Source organism: Phlebotomus papatasi, chromosome 1, assembly GCF_024763615.1.
Source record: "Phlebotomus papatasi isolate M1 chromosome 1, Ppap_2.1, whole genome shotgun sequence".
NCBI classification, from domain to species: domain Eukaryota; kingdom Metazoa; phylum Arthropoda; class Insecta; order Diptera; family Psychodidae; genus Phlebotomus; species Phlebotomus papatasi.
Genome location: NC_077222.1, coordinates 74,724,892 through 74,747,510, shown reverse-complemented (window position 1 = coordinate 74,747,510; position 22,619 = coordinate 74,724,892). Strand labels below are relative to the sequence as shown.

The window sequence follows — 22,619 nt, the reverse complement described above, 5'->3', positions numbered from 1 at the left end:
ATATTGATATTATTGAAGTCGTACTATATATACGTCCTTTGTTTACATATTTATACGATTCTATGTAAATTTGATGGTAGTTAATGAATATTTGCATATTTCCTCGGAAACCATGCTATTTTTTGCACAGTGTTAGTTGTGGAACAATATGTGTCTACGTGGGAGTGAATGATTGAGTGAGGGTGGTAATATGGTGGACACCCATATTACAATCAATAGGTATACTGTGTTTTCACTATGGACTATGAAAATTGCGTAATGCAGGGCGTTTGGTATGAGTCTATTAATTACGCAAAACCAAACATATTCATATATGCATAGCAGTAAGTTTGATATTTTCGTTTGAGTTTTACAGGACCGGCGCTATCAGTAAAATCCATCCTTAAATCCCTATGGAATTTCGCACATTTTAACATATTCATTCAAATGCAAATATTGTGGCTATTGCATGAATTTGACCTAAATTGCAAATGGTCTATCCCAATAGAAATGTTATAGTAAAATTGTAAAATTCAATTAACGAACTAATAATGATTATGAAGAATATTGGGTCACAATAAGGGTAATTTTAAATATTTTTACAAATATTTTACAAGTATTTTTTAATTAGTCATCGGTTTTGGGCCCAAATGATAAGATATACTGACTTACGGTTTACGATAATCGGAATACATAAATATTATATCTGAACATTTTTTTTTCTTTTTCCCTCATCTCTTTCACTCCAAAACTATTTTTATTGATTTTTCGTTTAAACGCATAAGCATTTGTGGTCAGTAAAATATTTCATTTTGATCAGTAAAAAAGTCTAATTAACCCATTCAGTCAATGTACCAGAAATACTTAAGATAGAATGTTCATATTTTTGGATTAGTTTCCTACAGATTAATAAATGAATTTTTTGAAACGAAAAATTTTTTATCCATTATGGTGGCGCGGGGAGCCGCCCTCAAACACGCGTCTTAACGGTCACTGAATTTAAATTCGGTACATTAATTTATTGCAAACTCTCTTGATTTAGATAGAGTAGCTATCCAAGAAAACTAATTGGTAATCAGAATTCAAATCAGAGAAGAAGATGAAGGCCAATTTTAACAAATTCGACGGGATGTCGAATTTTCCGTCCGCCATTTTGAGCAAAATTTTTGCATGACTTAACGCGAAGCGAGAAAAGAACAACAAATTGTATTCCCATCTCTGTCGGGCCATTTTTTCCAAGTAATTGAAGGACTAAAGGAACTAAAAATCCATTCCCGATAGAAATTCGAATATCAATTGCCCTGGAATAAATTATCTAAAATCAATCAATTTGCGTATGATGTATAATACCATGGTAAGGAATGGGTTAATCAGAAATGATTTTAATAATTAAATTTGAAGATGATTTACAACACTCTGATTTTTTTCTCTTTGCTAACAATATTTCACCATTTTCTTGCACTTGAAAATGCATCATTTAACATTTAAAAAGTTGATATTTATTGACGAATTGATCAGTAAAAATTTTTTCAATCTACTGCCCAATTTGCTAATTTTCGAATATGTTTTGCAGTCGGTCCAGGCGAACATTTTGCCCTTAATAGTTCCATAGATCGCGATAACGATTTTTGAATAACAAATACCATATCTAAAATCCCTTTGCTGGCAATATGTATTAAAATTGAGGAAAAAAAATTAGTTAGTAAATTTGCAAATTTTTGGTTAGTAAAAACAACAAAATGGTCAGAGTGCCAGTGAAAATTAAAAAATGTGTCGGACATAGTTTTAAACTAAACCGAAAATTCCAAGATCTTTCATGACATCTTTATGTTTTCTTTACCAATATTCATTTTTTTTTGTTACAGTAGACTCTTTCAAAATCAGGCATTTGGGACCGAAATGTCACCCGAATTATAGAGAAATTCGGGCGTCAAACTGTTTGAAATTCAACGATTTTTTTTGTTTATTTGCATGTACATATTAAATTTACAAACTCATGTTTATTGTAAATTTCATGAAGACCTCTCAATAATGCACAATCACATCATAACTGACGCAAACTATGGCAAATTTAAGGCTATTTGCTTCATTCGATAATCATAATTAAATTTGAAATATTATTTCAACAAACTTTTTTCGAATTTAACTGCCGCCCGAATTAAAAAGTAGATCGATCATGAAAAAGCCGAATTAGCGAGAGTCTACTGTAATTTAATTAACTTACAAAAATATATTTTACCATTCCCTGATCTCCAATATATTTGGGTGGCTAAAAAATTTCCTGATGACCGTTCGTTCGTTCGGTCTTTCGAAATCGATTTTCAGTTTTCGGAAAGTTTATTTATAGAAAACACAGTATTGTTCAATTTGATCCATTTTTAGAGTGTTGTATAGTCTTAAGGGCTCTACATACAGCTCTAAAATCAAACTTACAATATTAATTAGCTGGACTACAAAGTCTTCGATTTTTCACATTTTAGTATGAATTTCAAATACAAAGTAATATATTTTCAGTTTTATTTAATTGCGATACATTTAAGTGAACTAATATTATATTATAGTCTATAGAAAGCAACCGAGAAAACTTTCATCCTTTTTGTATTTATAGAAATTGATCTGTAAAACGCTTGATTAGACACACAATTGATTTAATTTTCCTTATTTCTATCTCAACAGCCAATTCAATCAAATTCAGCAGCGAGATAAATCCTTGAGAATATAATCATGCTCGTGTCTTCTTTCTCTCACCAATGATTTTAGGAGTGGAAGAAAAATTTATTTTTCCAATCACTAATTAGCAAAAATCATGATGAATTTGAAAAGTTTCATGCTTGTTGGTCGTGTCAATAAAATTTTCTCTACTGCCAATTATATTCCTCTAATATTACTAGATGCTGTGTGGACTTATTCATGGCAATTTAGTTGCTTTTTTACATATGTACCATTTATCAGCGTATGTATGCTTAATGTTGAATTCATCAGAGCATTTTCATTTACTTCGAATTTATCCATGGAGTAGCCTCCCCAGTATGGGACCACCGCCCCCAGAATGACCATTCTCTGTGCCTCCAGTCGCTGTACTAACAAATTCAATATTTACTGTTCGTGCAGGAAATGAAACACCAACATTGCCATGGAGGGTGGTAAAGCATGGGGAGTGGGATGGAATGGTTGGATAAACAAACAATTCATCCATCGAGTCGTCGAAGGGTCGTCAATGGACAGAGGAAAGGGGTTTGCAGAGGGTGAGCTTGGTGGGGGGATATGTTGGTTGAAAGTAAGGGCAGGTCTCGTCACTGGATGAGGTCGTTTTGGGCTTCTGATGCGCCGCTATTATGTAACTCTTGAAACATGGTGAGATGTTAAGAGTGATGATGTATTCCATCATCACCATCATCGTCATTCATCTCATACTCGAGCCCAGTTGGTTGTCTGCACCCTGAATACGACACGAGGCTGGTGGGTGGGTCTATGGGGGGTTATATATGTGGGGGCCTTTCTCAATAGATGTTCCATACACACACACATACTCAAATGGCATCTGGATGGGTTCTCATCCAGAATCCTTCCATTCCCCACCTTCAATGTTTACCTTATCCATTCACTTGGGTGTGTAAGAGCTGGCAAAGTGTTGACTACATTCATTATAGGGCTGTATCTTATATCTATGAGGTATGCAACATGTACGGGGTTATTGCAAATGTTCAGTCGCAAATTTTAGAAAAAATAAATTAAGTGTACACTAGCTTGAAGCGAAGTTAAATTTTAGTTTCTCAAATTCATATTATCAGATAAAGTCTGTTATAAGCTGGTTGTATTTCACTTTAGACCGTATATGGGCTGCGATGGAACACTCGCTCCATAATGAGCTTGTCGAGAGCTCAAATCCCTTTTGAATTAATTTCTGTCTTTAAAGGTGTGATTTGCTTCTTAATGTGACTTATCTACCCTTCAGAGTAGCAATCCTTGCCCACGTAGGCCGAATTTCAACCTTTACTTAACCCTGTTCGACTACGTAGTGGATGAGGTTTTATGGTTAAAGAAACACTACAAAAAAAATTAAAATAAGTGATTCTTTTAAAAATATTTTCAAACGAATAAATTTTTGGACCAATCAAAAGATCCTTTGAAAAAAAATCACCTATTTGGTACTTTTTTGAAGAAATTAAAGTGATAAAATGTCAAAAGAAAATGGCTTTAATTTTGTCAAAAAACATAATATTATATACAACAAAATATAGAAGGAAAATTTTTTATAATTCCAATTAAAACAGACGGATTATATGTATTGCTCTCTCTTGGTAGAGTTCGAGCAGTAAAATTACTTAATGAGTTATAATTTAATTTAATAACAATGGTATTTATATTTTTACTCATCTATTTATTTTAATATTTGTTTACGGAATAGTTTTTTTTTATTTCTGTTATGTTCATAAAATGCAATATACCTTTTACAACGACTCTCACATTATAGAATGATGCTGAAGCAAACAATTTACGATGGACGCGTTATGAGATAATATTCGTGTGTACATTACAGGAGAATGATGAGGCTTGAGACAATACAATATAAATCCACCTTAGCCAGGTGATTACATTTACGTGATAAATACACAATGTTCATCTTTCCACCTACATCGTTCTTAATTCGCGATATTGGAAATGGGTTTTCCGCATTTCGCATCTTGGATGTGAAAATTCGCTCAGAGACAGAGATAAGAAATATAACCACAAAATTTTATGACACCCCAGTTATGTACACTTATCATTTAGCATACGTATTTTATATCTTAATAAAATTATAATCTTTAATTTTGGGAAAGCGCAAATTTTGGGGAGATTTTCCTTGGGGGGAGAATTTCTTTCATCGCTTGTAAAGCTTGTAAATTATTCAGTGAAGCTGAAGTATATATACATTTTCTTCATTTTATCACCGGTAGAATTCTAAAATATTCCTCATCTCACCTCTTTCAATCTAATGGATCTTACCTGTAAATGGGTTTGGGATTTGCATATGCCACACATGGTACCACAATATAATCGTAATTTGCCACAAGTTTCACAAGTTTTTCGTTCATTATTGGCGGCACAGATTCTCGGATTTCTGTGGAGTACAAAAGAGAAAAAAGATATTAGGAGAAAGGAATTGCTTTAAAATACATATGCCTCATAAAATTGAATGATATGTCTTTTGAAATTTCATGTGCCTCTAGCAAAATAGAGGAAAACTTCAATGGATTTAAAGGATGTATACTATGCTAGAAGTCCTCTATTTCAACTTTTGACTGTTTTCTAGCAAAATTGACTATCCTATTCACATTTCACAATCATCAAAGTTTCCCTCAAAGTGCTCGAAGGGGTCTTTTACCATTTCATACATCACTTTAGACACTACTAGCGCTCTTCTTGTGAAACTTACACGATAATTAACATGTAGAATAGCAAATGACACGATTTCAATTGAAAATATTTTTGGATTAAGGATCTAATGAATTCTTTATCCAACACAAACTTCAGAAACATTTAGATTTCCTTTCTCTACCAGAGATTTCTACTTTGGAGGCATTTCGTATGAAATATTTATCTTATTTAAGGCTGCACGTTTGGTAAATGAAGAAAAATGGTCTGCTATACCACAATCTTCTTATATAGTTCTACCTGCTCGATAGGATTCCTATATTCTAGAAATTTTAGATAATGTTTCAGTTTATTGTTAATCTTTTACATTAATTTGTTTTTATTTTATTAAATAAATTTTTCAAGCGCTTCAACCAAACCCATGATTTCAGGATAATTTCACGACTGAAATATTACGTAATTTTACGACTGAAAATTTCCGAAAAATTATAACTTACAGTATTTCCTCATTTTTCCGTTTCCTGTCTATTTTTTCCGGGAATACTACATAGAGACCAAACACAGTAAGAGGTATTGACTACGTGTTTACGGATCTCATTCATTTCTAGAAATATGTTTTTACCATTAGCCTCTCCTTCGTTCCTATAAAATCATATTTTTTTGGTACTACTTCGAGAATTTTTAACATGTTTTTTTTTTTATTCGAGTGTCGTTTCAAAATTATTATACTCTGATCCATACACCATAATAATTTTATATCTTTTTAAGGTTTTCACAAAATAAATTCAAATTTCTTGAATTTGTATTTAAGCATTTATAGATACATAAAACGTTATTCCTAAGGGATTTCTATATAATATAATTGGTTTAAATGTTTTTTGCATTTACTAATAAAAGCTGGATTAGATCATAATAATTGTCGAATTGCATGAAATTGAAAGTCATTCACGAAAAATTATTTTCTCTGTGCATCACTGGTGACCCAATCATCCTTAAAGGGTTAAGCTCATGGAAAAGGTTTTAAATTCTCCGAACTAGTTCTAATTAACTAGCTATGAACCAGTAATGAATCGATACCTGAGGTGACATGATAACTTATTTTCGATACTATCGACTGTCGATTCTGAAAAATTTAAATGATAACTGCACTTTCTGTAACTAATATAAATGTTTATCAACAGTCTCAATCTCTTAAGAATGTCCCAATGAATGACCCAACAATCCGTAAAAAGTCGACATTTTCTTAATCTAACAGATATAGATTTATCGATACTATCGATTCGACAGTGTAGGAAAGTTATCATTCCATCCCTGATTTTTATACGAAATTTAATTGTTGTTCCTAGGCTTGTTAATATTCTGGGTGCTCTTTTTTCAGTAATTTATTAATCGGTTCAATTCGCTCGTGAATCTGTTAAAATTAAACTTGTAAATAAAGTGAGCGAGTAGTCTTTATTTCGATGAATTGGTTTTCTCGGGGAAACTTTATTAATATATAAATGATGCGAAACGATTTTTGAGGTAAAATTTACAGAATTATGTAAAAATGAGATTCTGATGCCATTACTTTTATATTTAAAATTTAATTATATCCGATCATCACTTAATTGAATAACTAAACTTATAATAATTTATGATATCTAACTTTAAATCTATTACAAATCTTTACTTATTTTTGGGTTTTTAATAGAAAAAAAAAATTAAAGTAAAATTTGAATATTCTGTAAAATTCTAGATAAAATGAGTTGAAAATTATATGGGTTAAATTCGGTGTATATTAACCATCTTTATAAGTGTTCTGAAATATTTATCGTATTTTCCGAAGTTTGCGAGAAATTTACTTTCATTCTGTTTATTTATAGTTTATAGGATATCTTGCATGAGATGGTTGAATATTCCAATACATATTCTTTATTTAATACAAGGAAGAGAAATACGCAAGCAAGCTTATTTACCTGCCAATTGAATCCGACCTGCATTGGTGCTCACAACAGCTTCCTGGGTGAGTTTGTGATGAGTTCTGCATCTAAATGTTTTCTTAGTTGCATCATTGCGTGTGACATTGATGACCAGCAATTCACCCGTTGGCAACATGTGGTATTTTCCATCTGAAAATGTAGTGCAATATCAGAAATATGTATGTGAAATATGATTACAATATATAGCCTTTGACATTTGTAACAGACTCCTATTGCAATCATTTGCAATTTATGTGCTATGTACTTTTGGGGGAACGTAATACGAGCCCTGCCATATTGATTCATAGTTTTGTACATAGAGGTGTTGGAAATAACATGGAATAACTTAAGGGTTAATGGGTACAAGTTTAATTAAACTTCAAGCCAAATTCATGCATGAAAATGTCATATAAACTGCCGTGAGTCGAGAAATAGGTCCGTTTGAGGTGATATATACTATGTAGTATTACAGAATCATACAAATCACTCACCACCCTCAAGAGATGGATAAATGTTGAATGAGGGCTCCTGCAACCACGACGTCACTGTCACGTGCTCCTTTACAAAAGGTGGTATATTACAGCGTATAAGTACATTTCCGCCAATAAATCCACCAGGATTTTGTACTTCGGGCTCGTATCGTTGATTAACCACTGTAAAAGATGATCAAACAATTTCACAATAGTGAGTATTCTCTATCATAATCAGTATATTATGTATTTTTGTGGTATGAGTTTCGAATATACACCATAAGCAATGGTTATATCGATGTCACCGGTGGCAATATCACTAATAAATTTCCACCATTATTTCTGTATTTGATGGGTATTTTTCAAGTGGGTGGAACTGAACCAGCCCCACGGACTTAACCAATAAGGAAGACAGAGAGGATGGCAATGTGCAAAATGTTCATTTCGTCTTGTGGATACCATATTGGTTAGAAATAATAAATTGTACAGGAAAAAAAATCTTTCAGCTGACAAAGATGAGTATTATTTTGGAGATGGGATGTTAGTATTTTTGTTCCTTCGACCTTTCTCAGTATCAAGCCTCGAAAATACACCAAGTGAGGCGGGTGAAGGAATGACTAAGAAAACATATTTGTTGTTATTCTTTGTATCTTATACATAACTATCGAAAAGTGGCAGCGTAGTATGTTGTTATAAATCGTAAATGATGTCTGAATTTGATGGTGGACTCGCCAGGAGCACTTCTCTGTGGCACCGAAGTACCACTAACATCCAATTCCTAGAGTTGATGCTTACAGTCTCCGACACAGACCAGTGCCTTTTGTCCTATCCATGCTATGTGATTCGCAATGCTGTGATGTGGTGTCAGGGTGAGAAATGAACACGGATAGAGTGGATGGAAATTGCTAAAGGCCATAGATGAGGTGAGGATGTTGGAGGACGGGGGAAGATCAGGGAGAGACCTTTTTAATACATGGCCATAGATATAGAAGGCCTCTCATCCCTTTATTTAGTCATCATCATGGCAGGGTTCATAATATTCACTGATATGGAAAGTATGAAATTTTCGCAAGGATTAACATGAACTAAATCACTTTTTTGAGCTTCGGGTTCCAAATTGAACTATATTATTTACATATGTATATTAATTATCGAAATATTCTGTTTAACACAAAATTGATTTTAATCCTTTTAAAGTACATGCGGAATGTTAAACAAATAGCTCGGAAACTGATTTTATATTGGTACATGTTACAAATATGTGTATTTGATACTTCGAAATATTAATAAACTCAACCATGATATAATCATTACGAATGATTAGTCATATTTTCTTTTTTATATATATATTTTAGTGGAACGTATATTTGATTTTTTTTTAAATCAAGTAAAAGCTGGAAATGGAATGCGGCGTTTACTGATGGGCCTTATTTTTAATCTACTGTTAATTCTAATTATTTTTGATCATTCTATAACCTATATTTCGTAGAAAAATATTATTTATATAATATTAATCCTGTTATTTTCTATAGCAACCATGCTCTCACTCCGTTTCACAATTTTAAAATGCTTTATTATAATATCGTTTCTAAATAACTCAGCAACTTTAATATGGATCGGGATCAAATGTTAGTATGTTACGATTTAATAGTCTTTGTGAAAACAAAATGCCCCATCTGATCCCTTCTGATCCAAGTGTGGAGCGTTTAGTTAAATTATAAATCTTAAAATTTATAATATTAATAATAATAATGCTGGCACAACATTCCACGAAGGAACAAAGCCTTCCCCCGCGAGGGGATTTCTAGACATGCATTACTATTTTTTCTTATACGGGATGAGGTTGTCAGTCCCATGCCCGTGGAATCAAGTGCAGTGAAGCTCACTGGATGCAATCCGAACACCTTTAACGCCAGAAAAATTCCTGGTGACCTAAAGGGGATTCGAACCCGGGACACTTGCATCATAGAGCGAGTGCTCTATGACTTGACCCATTGACTAGACATAGTTTTAAACTAAACCGAAAATTCCAAGATCTTTCGTGACATCTTTTTTTCTTTGCCAAAAATAATATTTAATTTCTTTTATTAATTTAATTAACTTGTGAAAACTCCCTGATCGCGAATATATATATGGGTGGCTAAAAAAATTCCTGGCCGTCCGTTCGTTCGGTTTTTCGAGTTTAATAATTCTTAAGAAATCGATTTGAAATTTTCGGAAAGTTTATAGAAAACACTACTGTTCAATTTGATCTATTTTTAGACTGTTGTAGTTTTAAGGGCTCTACATAACGGCGTTATCACACTTGCACATTAAAATTTTAATGTGATTCACATTAATTGTCGCTTGTGAGCGTACAAATATGTTATTTGTGTCTTTGAGTCACTTAATATTTGGGATTTTTCTATTTATTGATAAAGAAGTGGACTTGGCCTGCAAAAGTAAGTTTAAATTTACCTAAAGCATAAATATTTTTCACATTAAAAAATTAAAGAGAAAATCGCATTAATTGTTCGCATTAATGCTATAAATCAATTTATATCAAATTTTGCGGGCCAAATCTACCTTTTTTATCAACAAATAGATCAAATTTTGAATATAAAATGATTCAAACACACAAATTACACATTTGGACTCTCACCAGCGACAATTAATGTGAATCATGTTAAAATTTTAATGTGCAAGTGTGATAACACAGTAATTGGGAGCAATTTTCGTCAAAAATTGCAGTTTTGACAGAATTAGTTTTCACCTAAATACAACACTGCAGGCAATTTACTTCAAAAAACAATATTTTATGGAAATTGCTTCCAATATGTGGAAGAGGTGTTTAGCAATAAAGTTAAAAAGTAGTATGGGTTCCCTGTGGTTTCAATAGAACCATGTAGACATGGGGGGTCAAAGCTCATGAAATTCAAAACGCGATATCTCCGGTTCTGTTTGACTGAATTTAATTTGTAAATGCGCGAATAAAAGCTATCACAAAGCACAACAAGTTTCTATAACATCTGAACTTTTTAAGACCAACGCTAGAGGCGTCACAGGCGAAAAACAATTTCCATAACATCATAATCCCAATTATCTCGACTCCCGCTCAAACGATTTTGATACTTTCGTAGTATTGTAGAAGAAAAAAATATATATATATAAATTTATAACTGCCTTTAAATTATTAAATTTTAGTGATCTGTTGTGGTAATACAAAATGTAGTGAAATCATAAAACTTTATTGAATATCACAATTTCTTGCGAGCACCGCTAAGTACACGGTAAAATTATAAAATAATTTTTCGAAATTAGCGAATATCATACGAATGTTGACGATACTGGCCCTCTGTAAAGCACGTAGAACACATGTCTTATTGTTGTTATTTTTTAAATTGTCTATTATCTACGTATTTATTTATTCATTTCCTTTAAGTATTTATTTAGCTGTAGTATGTATGTGTTTTTTTTTCTTTTTGGTTATTTGTACTGTCAAGTGCACAAGGATGGGAATATCCTGGTTTTAGATAAGTTCAATGAGCTTGGGATTAGGATCTGTAGGTGGAGGTGAAAAAAAATCATACGAAGTTTTAATTTTTTTAATTTACGAAACAGAATAGTCTGTCTGTGATTGATATTTGACTGTAGAAGCTTTCCAATGCGTGTACTAGAACTTTTGGTTGTGTTTTACATATAGTTAATTATAAAGTTATACCTATTCAGATTACCCCATGTAAATGGGTTATAATTTTACAAAATATTTTATGAAATGGTTATATATAATGTAGGTGATATAAATTATTTTGGTTTACTGTTCCTTTATTCTATTATACTCTTGCTTTTGTTCTTACCTACTACTTTAGTAATATTGTACTTATTTACTTTTCATTATATTTTTTTTTCTATTATGAATTTAATTTTGGTTTTCAATCATATTTTGTTAGCCTTAAAGGTTTTAAACCATATCTATTCAGTATTAAAGTAAAACATAAAAGAAAAGATTGACTTGATATGAGTGAGCATATGAGTCTTATTATATAAGTAAATTCGTTTGTTTTGAGAATTGAATCAGTTTTGTGATTGATATTCTCATTCGCCGTAATAGAATTTCTTGAAAATTTCGCAACATTCACAGACATGTTTCCTATACTTGTGCCTCTTATCCAGAGCCCTAGACAGTGTACATGGTGTGATGGAGCTCTCATAGTTCATTCCTCATCTTTTCCTTTCATCACACTACCCCGTCCACCTTGTGTACACACGAAGGCGAAGGACTGGATGGATGGTTTACCAGATGGATGACTACATCGAGTTCCTCGCTCCATGTACACATGTCTTGTATAGGATGCAAGCAATTTATTGAGTAAACGGCTGTGAACACACAATAGGAGAATCGCATGAGAAGAACCACTCTGTCAGAATTTGATAGGTGGCTTTAAATATTTTACATTTGAAGTTGATGGTATTACAACAAAGTGGAAAAATTTGTCCGTTTTCCTTTTTTTTTTCACTGAATGCTCTTTAACTCACTTCACGTTGTACCTGTCTAACACAATAGAGTGGAATTTTTTTTAGTCGTTTGCACTTATCTTCCCGAGATGGAAGACAGTAAAAAATGAAACACTATTAATGTAAATAATTTCATTTATATTATATAGCTTTTGGTATGAAGTTCCATTTTCTGTAAATTCAACATGATAAATGTGGATTTGGCTTTACGTTTAGGATTGCGATAGTATGAGCAATGGCACTAGCAAAACATTTCCTGTTATTCACGAACACCAATGATTTTGATATCATGAGAATACTACCACCCCCTGCCATGGTTATTTAGTAGCACATGTTCTCCCCTATCAGAAGTACTTCCTGCTAAAATGTGGGTCACATCAGGGGTCATATCAGCCTGTACCATATGTCATACGCGAACGCAGGGTGGCAAATTCACACGTTGTGCAAATTACGTAAACCCAGAAAATCTCATGCTGATTCCACCAATTTTTTTTGCACGTTTTTTTCCCTATCTAACCACTCACACTTTTTTAGGGTGCGTGAAAATTATCCATCAATTTGATTATTTGTTGCCTCGGGCAAAATGTCACATATAAACAATTTTTTTACTGTTGTTTGAAAATTTGTCTCCACAGTTGTGACAGTCGTAGACAACGTTACGAGCTTTCTCATCATGCCTGAAACGGTAGCATTTAAAACAACATTTGAACAGAAAAATTATGATATAGCTTTTTCGTATTTGATTACTTTTTATCCTTGTTACTGCTTGAACTCCACAGAGACAGCGGTATATATGTATATAATCCCTCGTAATATATCTTCGTGTTTCAGATCATTTCTGAGTAATGATGTTACGTTGTTTGTCTTTACGTATGTTACCACCGCTACAGGCTAAACAGTTAGAGATAGTGACTTAAGACTTACGACCTTTGGATGAGCCTCCAGAGGTCGATCTAAGGACCGTTAATATGTCTCTTATTTTCCCCTACTTCTACCCCTGCAATTCTCTTCCAAAACCATGTTTTTCGGAATTGCTCTAGAGCGCGTCTTACATTTTTCTTTTCACTTTTAGATATATTTTATAGGTTACCTTGATGGACATTTTATCCAAATACGAAAATACCGCTCAATCACTACTAATAACGTTTTGCCAAGGCCAAAGGTTAGAAAGGCTCAAGATAGCGTTTTACTCAAATTAATGGGATCATGTTTGTAAAATACAACATTGGAAATGTCTTTGTATTTCTGATAAGGCTGAACCGGTTTTAATCGGTTATAAACCGGTAATGAAGCGAAAAGTAATTTTGATCCGAAAATCAATATTATTACCCCTAACTACCGATTATGAACCGGTAAATGGTATAACAAATGTTTTTGAGGTATAGCATCCAAGTTACGAATTCGAGCATTTCGCAAAGCATAGGTTGCTTTGCCACCCCTTTTTTTCCTTTTTGTAAATATTAAGTTGAACACCGCCATGCTCGCACAATTTACACAAAAGTACAGAAAATGAATTATTTTATTATTTCACAGCTTTGGAAAGGTAAAAGTTGGTTTTCTCATCGGTAAATATGTACAAGGAGACACAAAATTCATATTAGATTTTTTTTTTAATTCTGATGTTGAATTTCGGGAATAAATTTTCCATCAGGAAAAACATGTTTGACCAAAACTCTTCACTTTCACATTTTTTTTTAATTTTATTCCATTGACTGTTGAACATTGTGAAACTGGGAGAATGTCGCAAGAGTGACTTGGTATCATATGTCTTCTTTTGTATGCAAAATGGACTGGGAATGAGAAAAAATCGGAAAGCCACTACAGCATCAAATGGAGCGAACTTCTCAACTCCCATTGTCTTTGTATCACTCGAAAGGATTTTAGGGGTTGAGAATGTATAAAACGAAAAACTTTGAAGTACTTTTGTGTATTTTGTGGTGTATTGTATTTCGCATGCCTGATTTTATGAACACATGTTCGCGGTGTGAGAATAACAATGGTTGGAAACTCTGAGGATAAGGAGTGGTTCTTTATCAACGCTTTCCACTTTGTTGTTTGCTGGTGGTTTTTTTTCTTGTATATTCTTCCCTTATTGCTATAAAGTATCAGCTACCAAACAATTCCACCCAACAAATAGAGAAAAGACATTCACATAAATAAAGCATACCGTCATGAAAATATCCTTATATATATCTTTTAATAAAAATCTTATTTTCTTTTAATGTTCCTTTCTATCGCTATTGAAGTAGAAAATAAGATATGTTGCTTATTATTTCAGAAAAAGCGACAATGCTGCTTTATAGAAGTTCTTTTGAGAGTGAGCTGGGTAGGAAACAATTTTATTTGAGGTAAAATATAATTGGATTCTATAATGATTGTGTATTAATTTCGCAGTTCGCTATTTGTTTTTGTTAAAAATTGTCATACTGTAATAAAATATTCCAATATAATTTTCATTCTGTCACATATAAAAAAAATTTATGAAGTACGGAAGGGGGTTCTTAACAACGTTATGCTAGTATCTCGAACTATTTGATATGTAATTCCCTATAACGTACATAAGGTAATTTTGAATAGAATTTAATTTTGAATTTTGAAATTTCTTCATTATAATGTAGTATTATAGTATTATTATAGTGGTTTCTTTTAATAATGACGTGTTTACACTTTGAAGCCATTTCCTTACTACTTTAGATGGGCAAAGATAAAAAGGAAGACCAAGAAAAAATACAAACCCTACATACAAAGTCGAGAGTAGCTCTTCGTGGTATTTTTCTTTTGATCATCTAAAACAGTGAAGAAATTACAAAATTCAAATTTAGATTCGGTTCCAAATTACCCAATTATACCCTGAATTATAAATTCAAATATCGCTTTAAAAATTTTCCTCTAGATGTAAAAGTAAAAGGTATAAGTCAGGCTCATGGGACAATTCTATGTATCCAATATTCAATTTTGATAATCTAAAAAAAACCAAAGTGCTAATTTCCAAAGTTAAGGTCAACATTTTTCCTAGAAAATTTATGGTATTTAGAAAACTTTTTACTTCTAATAATAACTTTTAAAATAATTAAAGCGCTAAAATCTGTACTTTTTTTGGTCTTAAAAAAATTTTACAAAATTATATAACAGTCTCTTAACATTCAGTTGAATTTTAGCATTTAGAAAGTCTTTTCATTATTAGTATATAAAAATTACTAAAATCTAACAATTAATAAAAAAAACTAATGTTTTCTGGATTATAAACAAATTGTCCCTTAAAGGGGCATTTTCAAGCGTTTCAGCATCTTAATAAAATTGTGTTCATCGTTGTTAACGAAATTTAAGTAGGAGAAAGTGCGGTACTTTCGGACAACTCAAGCTACGTACAACTCATTTTTTTTCTATGCCCCTAATGGATTTGACACATGGTTGTAATTCAGGAAATTTGAGGCATAGGACTAGGTATTAAAATTTTAATATTATGATTAAGAAAATTCATTTAAAAAATAATGAAAAAAAAAACAATTTTCGAAACTTGAATCTTTCGAAGTTAGCGTGTCTTCCCCTATTATTAATACTATTTTGATTAACCCTGAATCGTAGTAAAACTCACAGGCAATAATGATTTTGAACTCAGTTTATCACCTGTTTTTGTGCAACAATCACAAGATTCAATTTGAAATTCATATTTGAAGCTGCCCCGATCAAGCTTCTTAAATGATACTTGTCACAACTGCAAATTGTGCATAGTCTAAAATTGAAATGATTTTGCTAAAAACCCATTTTCATCATTTTTATTCAGAAATTAAAATCTAATGACAATGCTTCATATTTTTTGTAAATGTAATAAAATTCTTGTACAACTGATTGACAGAAGGGACATAACTTACATACAAATATAGGGGAGACTGGGGCACATATAACCATTTTCGATAATGCGAATTTGAGGTGATTTTCCAAGGACACCGTGATTTTTTGGAAAATATTTCTTAGCTCATGTTTTACCCTTGGGTATAGGCAATTCGTCGAGGGTAATGCGGATGCTGGAAAACAATTGAGTTTTCCATAAAAATAAAATTTGTGTCACTGTGCATTTTTCTCTTTTCACAAAATACCTGGGGTAGAAGTAACCACTTTCTGGGGAGGATGTAAACACCTTTTTTCCCACCTTTGAAATTAACTTTGCACCACTTTCGATTATTTTAATTACTTAAGAGATATATAAAAACTGTATATTTTTCAAAAAATCACGACACTTTTTACAATTAAAATAGCAAAAAAACTAAAAGCATGCAAATCAAAGACATTTTTCAATGGATTTTCCCCAAATTTTGACATCATGTGACTTCTTATTGAACACAGCGCGACCAATTTTTTCGTAGTCAATGAATTAGACATTTCGCATGAAGGTCAATTTCCCGCTCTTTTACCTACTCATTTTGTAAAAGTCAAGTTGCCTGTTTACATCTACCCCAAATGCTGTTTTCTGACCAATTATTAATTCTGTTAAAATAATGAGAATCTCAATTTCTCTAGTAAATGCATTAATATAATTCTAAAAGATGTAGGAAAGAACTGGTATTGCTACATTTCGATTATTTTACACAGTTTTTAATTTCCAGATGGAAATCCAAATGACCAAAATAATTGAAATATCAACATTTTCGGGAAAAATGATTTTTATTTTTAAAGTATTAGGATTTTATTGACCAATTCTTCTGTGGACATACATCCCCATGGTATCTATGAATGCTTATGGATTTTATCCTCTGGAGTCTTAAAATTAATGAAAAAAATCACAGTGTTTACAACTACCCCAGTTTACTACTGCCCCAGTTCCCCCTATGTCATTTACGTGTACTGATTCTCAATACTTCAGTGAAATAAAAATTAATAAACTACTACGTCAAGAAAATTTCTAACCTGAAAGTGATTCAATAAAACTAATAGAAGATGCATCAGTACAACTTTATTAATTATCACAAACTTTTTGCTTTTATCTTTTATTATTGATAAAACGCATCAATTTCTTTAAATGTGAGTAAATTAATGTAATTAGAAGTATTAAGAGGTTACTGAAAGAATTTCTTAGACGCCAAAAAAGTTTTAGCGGAATGCTACTCACAAACAAGCTTGGTTTAATAAAGCGCGCTAGTTCTTTGTACTGCCCTGAGCTTTCACTTAATAAGAATTAACTACACTTATGGTGCGGTATTTTGGGGTGCTATACACGAAAATACACTTCAACTTCATGAGAATGTACTTTGTCGCTGTAATACAACATCCGGATAATACCCTCTTCTCACACTCATTCTTAGCGCACAAACTTTAGGGAGCTTTTTTTTTATAAACGTTCAACGATAACATTTTTCTGTCCGATTCTCGACCGTCGTCGGCCCGTTTCATTCCAAAGTGTCATTTCCAGTACCCGACTTCTCCCTTTCTGGATCCATTGGATCTTTCCAGCTTTCTGCCCTGGCTTTATATATATGTATAAGGCCCAGTATCTCACATCTTCCCTTTTCTCTCTTCCTCTCTCTTTTGTATGCCTGAATCCCACACAAAAATAGAGTGTATCCATATCCATGGCTACATATATGTATGCCTGGTTGGGTGTTTTGCAATGCCACCCATTCGTTTTTATGGCATTCTTCTGCACCCCATTTAATAGTAGTACAATTTAGAGAAAAATACTTTAGACATACTATGTATGTTGCTCTGAGCAAACAACAATAGCAAGTTGAGAATGGCAAATTATATTTCTTCCATCCTATCATCTATATGTGTATACATTTTCTGTATTATTTGGACTTTTTTGAACTTAGTCTATTTTCTCGCATGGTTGAGATCATCGTGTGAGAAAATTGTAAGGGCAATAGCAGTCATTTTGCCGTAGATGTGTGAGCCATTCTATTCCTCTATGACATTTCTATATCGCGGGCGTGGTGCAAAAAAAGGGTTGGGGATTATTAAGCTTTGTATATAATACACAAAAGTTTCCATTTCTAGAATACCGGGTGATTCGGCTCATGTGACTTTTTTTAATTTTACACGAAATTCAACATTTGATTAATTCTAAAGCGTATTTAGGTAGGGAAATTTATTATGCTTCATAACCAAGTATAAAATAGTAACATTTTATAGCTTAAAATTTTTGCCTTTTTTATGACGATACATCCGCAGTGGATCACTCTGTATCAACGTCATTCCTCTAAAAACAACCACCCGCTGAGCTGTTTTGTGCAAAAAAACCTGAGTAAATAAATGAGTGGTGGTGCAAAAAGGTGTATGCAAAATTATGGAAATGGTTAATACTTGCCCCAACTTTTCTCATTTGGTTGTTTAAATTCTGCGAGAATCTTTTTATATATACACAAAATGATACTGTACCATTTCCCTATATAGCAATTACACAGCTCTACATACATACATATAATACAGAAATGGGCTATGCAAAAGAATATATTGAGCTGAATTGTACACACCATCGTGTAGTTTAAAGACAGAGAGGGTGCGAGAACATCCCATTCATTTGTAATGGCATGAATATGTTCGTTTTTAGGTGGTATTACATTTTAACTTATGGCTAGGGTCTCCAAGGCATGAATTCAAGTTCATTAAGATTTTGTGAAATATGGTACATTTACAGGCTTCTTTCTGGTGGCATTTTGCAGCTTCAACAGATTTAGTGTTATAAATTTTGCACAAGTGTGTTCCAAAATTTATGCTACCATTTCGCTATTTCATATTGAGTTATGGTTCTTTGAAGAAAACACTAATTTTTCTCAACAGTTATACACGGAGGTATTAATAGGTAGCAAAGTCAGAAACACGCTGGGGAATGCTCGTCTTAATGAATTGAATGATGTCTTAAATGTTGTTTTGCAAATTATATTTCAAATAACATCGTATTCATTAATCCAAGTATTTTGTAAAATCTTTAGCCATCCTGCTTTAAGTTGATCATGATTTACAAACATATTTAAATAGAAAATAGGTCCATATATTGGGTATGGGAATAAAAGAAGTTGTTGAAAATAAAATTTACAATGTGATTTATAACCGAATTTAATTGTAAGTCTGTCAAAAATGTTATTTTTGATAGAATATGTTGATACATGTGTAATTCCTTAAAGTTCTTTAAAAATTGCTGCTGAAAACGTTATATAGAATAATTCCGGCTAGATTATTTCCAAACGAAAATAAACTTTTGAGTTAGATAACTTCTTTAAGACTTGATTGGAAAATATTCGAATGATACTCGAAAGATGAAAAGATCATGTTAACCATTTGAGCAATCACAATTTGATCTGTAAACCCAATAGCGAATAAATAAACTAATATTGATTATTTTATAAAATTAATAGAGCAAATAGCAGGGAGGTGCAGAAACTCGTTGGTTTCGAGGGTATATAATACGTTGAACGGAAGAATATTTTTTTGGAAATGTCGTTTAGAGCCAATTTTACTCACAAGAAATTTACAACTATTTAAGTTGAACGAATTGCATCCGTTGAGCTTTAATGTATAATTTAGTAAGATATATGGGACTGACCATTTCACCGCAAGAAATATAATAACTTTTGTATTGCAAATATGTGTTTAACATTTCAGTGAGAAAGAGTGACAACTTGTAATATCATCTTGCTCACTATCATGAATATTTTCGAAAACATGTTTACAAAATTGAAGTTATTGTAGGGGAAGGCTTTCAGGCTTCGCACACACTATGGCTTCGAACATTTCATGTTTTTCCTATATTCCTTTAATTATTATTAATCGTATGGAGATATATTTGTTACAATTTATTAATGATGTCGTATATCCGGTGTTGGATGAATTTGCTGATTGTAGATCGCTCAGGAGAGCCTTCCCCGCAATGTGGATGTTTTTTTGAGAAATTTTAAAACTAATCTAATTAATTTATAAATAATTTATAAATTTATAAATATATTTATACTCGATTATATGAGTTGGCATATACGATCTGTGATCCAGGGTTTCTGCCGTTTATCTGGTGAGGCCGGTTTTGGTAAGTCGGCGGCAGTCGCAACCACAAAATAGGTATATGGATAATAAATATCTTATCTTATCTTATCTTATCTTATCTTATCTTATCTAATCTAATTAATTTATCTAAAGAAATGACTAATCACTAAATCGAGCTTACTCACTAGGGGAAAGTGCCCATATGGTCCCAAGCTTTATAAGGACCAATTTTTTTCCTATGTTTTTCAATAAATGTGATTCAGCGCACCTATGTTTTAAAAACTAGGGGAAAGTGTCCTATTTTTAAAATATATTACAGAGTCACATTTATTCAAAAACAACTTCCCCTATCCTTCAACACAGTGACAGCCGTGACAGCTATCTTATTTGATTTTTACATTAATTTTTTACATACATTACTATCTATGTATGTTGTTTTGTTTGAACGGATTTTGTCAGTAAATCTTGTTTATATAATATGTGAGAGACCAATTACATACATACGTGTGATAATAATTCACTCCTTCAGCGTGAAGTTTTGTTGATAAAGAATATCTCACTAAATTTCAGTACTTCGTATGTCTTAAAAACTTTTGCCGTTGCCGTTCTTATAGGAGAAGACAGCACTGAATAAAGAGTAAAATCCAAATTGAAGATAGAATTGCAAAAGTTGTTATATACCTCATTCATATCGATAGAGGAAACTCATAATAATTTCTTATTGCACTGAGAAAGGGTTACTTTTTTGCCAAAAAAAAACTTGTTGCAGTATGTAATTCAAAACTGTGAGTGAACAGCTAAAAATTTGCCAAAGTTGAGAAAAGAATAGGAAGATAATTTAACTCAATTCCTTGCCATCAGCAGCAAACACTGCTCATAACTGATGCCTTAAATTTACGTAATCGCATTTAATGTGTCTATTATTGCTCCAAGAAGTAATTTCGCTAGGAAAGAAGATGTTGATGTTGGCAATGATGTTTTTTTTCTGAAGGCACTTCCCTAATTTTGGTTTTTTCTTCTTCTGAATTCTATCATCATTATCACCCATGGAATAATGTAGGAAAATGAGATGCTGTCGAATGAGGTGCATATTTGGAGCTGTGTCATTCATTTCCGTCGCTCAGCAACAATATTGCTAAATTGAAGTGGAGGTGAGACAATTTTCCCCTGTCCAATTTTGTAATTTTGACGAGACTCCATCATCTCTCTCAGCCACCGGAAGGCTGAATTGAATTGACGACAGGGAAGTTGCTGGGCAAAATTGTTTTCGATGTGTTAATTGCAAGGCCGCAAGGGGTATGTTGAGGGTGGTTTTTCATTTGGGAGAGGTGTCTATACATGAATATTGTGGGACCCAGGAGGCAATCGCATTTAGAAAATAATGTAGGAGAGAAATTGTGGGAAATAGAATGAGAAATTCTAAAGGGGTATGGAGGACGGGTCTCCCATTAAGAAGATATTTCGAAGTCTATTACTGAAACCCATTTATTCATCTGCCACAATAAGGGCTTACAGTCCGCAATTGAGGCTCACAAGATTGTTGCTGATGAGTAATTTCAATTGTATGGAAGGAGATGAGCATTATATTGCAGGAGAGATACAGACAATTTTGACCTCATCTCAGTATATTACTGGAATGTTACCACATTTTCGCTTATTATTCGACATTATAAAAGTATTTGGAACTCTGAAGCGTATTTCTCTTCCTGGCATTGAGTAAATATGAGAGAAGATGGGGTTATCTTATTCGTAAATTTCAATTTCAACTTTAGTTTTTTTTTAATTAAATTATAACTTGCTCTAATCTAATTAGGAATATAAAAGTTACATTAATTTATAGAATTGTTTTTACATCGTGGTTTCTAAGAAAATCTATATGTTTTACCTATATTTTTCAACATACAAAAATTTCTTTAAAATTTAATTCAAATTTCAATTTAGTGAAATCAAAGTTTTTCCGCTTTTAACTTACAATAATACTACTTCCTATTAAGACTTTATATATTTCAAATTTTACAAAGTATTTAATCCAAAAATCAATTTAGTTCTCTCCTGTTTTAAAAATTTAGTCAGTATATTAGTATTTTCTAGTGCTGTTTTGGAACTGGCTGACAAATTTCTTTTAATAACCATATTAAATTGTGCATATAAGAAGTTACTTAAATGCTTAAAATTATAAAAAAAAGTATTATTTTTTTATAAGTTATAATAACTAAACTGAGCTTAAATAGTTAATCTTGAACTTAACTCTTTCGCGTCTTTAGGGTAATGTCATGACTCGGGGAAAAAAGTTTTTTTTGGGTATTTACATTAATTGAAATCTATCTGTTCGTGCACGACATCATAATAGAAGGATGTAAGATTCTTGGCTCATTTTCTCAAGACTCCA

The 22,619-nt window shown here is 32.3% G+C and overlaps 1 protein-coding gene and 1 pseudogene across 14 annotated transcripts in view; one reads left to right on the top strand and one right to left on the bottom strand.

Annotated features, from left to right (window-relative positions):
• The window catches only part of LOC129802195 (calcium-dependent secretion activator), a 211,057-nt gene that overhangs the window by 37,455 nt on the left and 150,983 nt on the right, over positions 1-22,619 (top strand). The gene's annotated exons all lie outside the window — the stretch shown is intronic.
• LOC129802187 (cell adhesion molecule Dscam2-like) overlaps positions 1-22,619 on the bottom strand; it is a 99,879-nt pseudogene that overhangs the window by 26,275 nt on the left and 50,985 nt on the right.